Source organism: Physeter macrocephalus, chromosome 6 (genome assembly GCF_002837175.3).
Source record: "Physeter macrocephalus isolate SW-GA chromosome 6, ASM283717v5, whole genome shotgun sequence".
Taxonomy (NCBI): Eukaryota; Metazoa; Chordata; class Mammalia; order Artiodactyla; family Physeteridae; genus Physeter; species Physeter macrocephalus.
The window spans coordinates 76,723,364-76,726,047 of NC_041219.1; the positions used below are offsets into that span (position 1 = coordinate 76,723,364).

The 2,684-nt window shown below is 43.3% G+C and overlaps 1 protein-coding gene across 1 annotated transcript in view; it reads right to left on the minus strand.

Annotated features, from left to right (window-relative positions):
* The window catches only part of TMTC1 (transmembrane O-mannosyltransferase targeting cadherins 1), a 280,165-nt gene that overhangs the window by 93,577 nt on the left and 183,904 nt on the right, over positions 1-2,684 (minus strand). The window lies entirely within an intron of this gene.

A 2,684-nucleotide genomic window follows, 5' to 3' on the forward strand; every position in this document is an offset into this window, starting at 1 on the left:
TATATATATATATTCTTTTTCAGATTCTTTTCTATTATGGTTTATCACAGGATATTGAATATAGTTCCCTGTGCTATACAGTACACCCTTGTTGGTTATCTATTTTATATATAGTAGTGTATATATGTTAATCCCAAACTCCTAAATTTTAAAATAAAGAAACTAAGGCATGGAGTCGTTAAGTAAGTCAGCCACAATCACACAGCTATTAAATGGTAGAACTTGGAGGAAAGCCAGAAAGCCTAATTCCAGACCCCACACCAGCCACTAATCCTATCTTGCCTTAAAGATTCTTGGTAAATGTTTAACTGATTTGAACATTACTCAGGAAAGATGAATACATATAAACATCTGGTCTTGAAGGAAAAAGAATAAACTTAAAAGTCTCAGATACTTAAAAGTTTCCCCAGGACATAAATAAATTATAACAGGTAAAGTTTTCTAAAAATTATTGATAGCTTTGATTTGCACATTACACAAAATTCCTTTTGATCACCAAAGGCCTCTCAAGACACAAAGTCTCTTTAAGCACATATGTGGAATGCCTGTGTTTCAGTGATCAACTGTTCACTTTCTACATGCTTCCATCTAAAAAACCAGAAGCCTCTGCATGCAAGGTCAATGAGCTTTTTGTTTCTCTGTTTTCCTTTTTTTTTAAATTGCTGGCATCAGCTGTACAGGGTTTGAACACTAACTTGTTATCCTTGAGATAAAACGCTGTCTGCCAAAATCCATCCGCAGAGTTGCACTGATTAAGCAGTAAACATCATTAGAAAATACAATCAATCTTAGTACCTTTATTCAAGGAAAGGATTTCACACGGGGCAGAACCATTTTAAAGTTTCTCATAAAAGCACTGACTCTTGAAAGTGAAAGAAAAAATGAATTAAGCCAACAGAAACCAGGAGGAAGTTATGTTCCTGAACTTCCATGCCCCTGTGTTTACAGAATGACCTCAGCAGTGGGCAGTAAGAGGGAACAAGTCCATTGTAGTCTGTGAGGACTGCACTGAAGTTGGGGGTATGACAGGGACGGAACAGAACCTGAAGCCTAAAAGTGATATACAATTCCTAGAAAAAAACCCACAGGGCAACAGGTCCCTATAGTACCCCCGGAAGTAATGATGGTGACAATGATAATGATATAGTAACAGTAAATAAACTGATAAGACGTGCATGCATGCCAGACTAAATTTTTTTCTATTAAAGAAAGTTAAATTGCCAAATAGCAAAATCAGATATATTGTTTTAAAACGGTAGAGGAGTACAGTGAACATTTGTCTTACTCCTTCATTCGTTCATTCACTCATTCACTCACTTCTGGCAGCCCAGAGTCTGTGTCCTTTTCCGGTGCTTGGGTTTCCTGTGGGGAATTCCCTCTTGCTGTGACATCTCAGCGGAAGCCCAGGGGCTCTGCCTGCCCTAACTCCCCCCATGGAAGTCAGGGGAGCGTCTTTGGCCAGTTCTGTCATCTCAGTGCCCTAGTGGGGACAAGGGGCAGGCACACGACCTAAGCTCAGGCTTAGTCAGAGGATTTTCTTTTCCTAGGACTGTGATGTGAAGAGAGAGAAAATTGGGGTACATCTACCCTCCATTCATTCCTTTGCAGGTGCCCAGGTCCCCTCAAGACGGACTATCCAGACACCTGTTTCCCGTCTGCTACATGCCTGCTTCCTCACCTACTCCCCAATTCTGTGTGCTCTCCTATGCTCTTTCCATATTTTCTCCTTTTGAAAGTGATTCCAACTTTGTTTCAGTTGCTTGCGTCCAAAGTATAAGTGTTGGGTACTGGCTGATTAGGGAACCAAAGAAAAACCACATCGACTGAACTGGCCAACTGGGTCATAAGTGACGACAGAAGGTGGAAGGGGTCAAAGACTGGGGACCCCTGGGAGACTGGGAAATACTGCTAGGAGGCCAGGTGCGGCTGAGCCGCAGAGGCCAGGGGACGGTCACCAGGGCTCTGACATCAAGGAGACAGACTAAGCCCAGAAACACAGCATGATGAGCAACCCAAAGGATGTTTTATACTTTACAACAATTTAGGGCTATCAATTGGCATTGTTATATTCAGAAACAGCTTCTACACCACATAAAAACCTACCAGGAGGGCTTCCCTGGTGGCGCAGTGGTTGCGCGTCCGCCTGCCGATGCAGGGGAACCGGGTTCGCGCCCCGGTCTGGGAGGATCCCACGTGCCGCGGAGCGGCTGGGCCCGTGAGCCATGGCCGCTGGGCCTGCGCGTCCGGAGCCTGTGCTCCGCGACGGGAGAGGCCACAACAGGGAGGCCCGCGTACCACAAAAAAAAAAAAAAAACCTACCAGGAGATGAAAAAGTCTTTCATTTCCTGGCTCACAATTAATGTTCAAAACAAAGCAACTAGATTACAGATCACAACTTAATATCCTGGAATATTCTGCATCTCTCTTCTTTCTTGCTGTGCGCTCACCTTTCTCATTTACTCAGCTGAACAACGCAATTAGACTTACTGACCAATCTTATTTTGTTTATGGCTGGTTTTACAGCCCAGCTCATTATCAAGACTCTCCACCTCAATTCACAGACCCAAAAACCTTCCCATGAGCCTCATTTCCATTAATTCACTTACAGTGAGCTCCCGTAAAACTTTATATAATACCATTTAAAAAACTAAAGTTAGGGCTTCCCTGGTGGCGCAGTGGTTGAG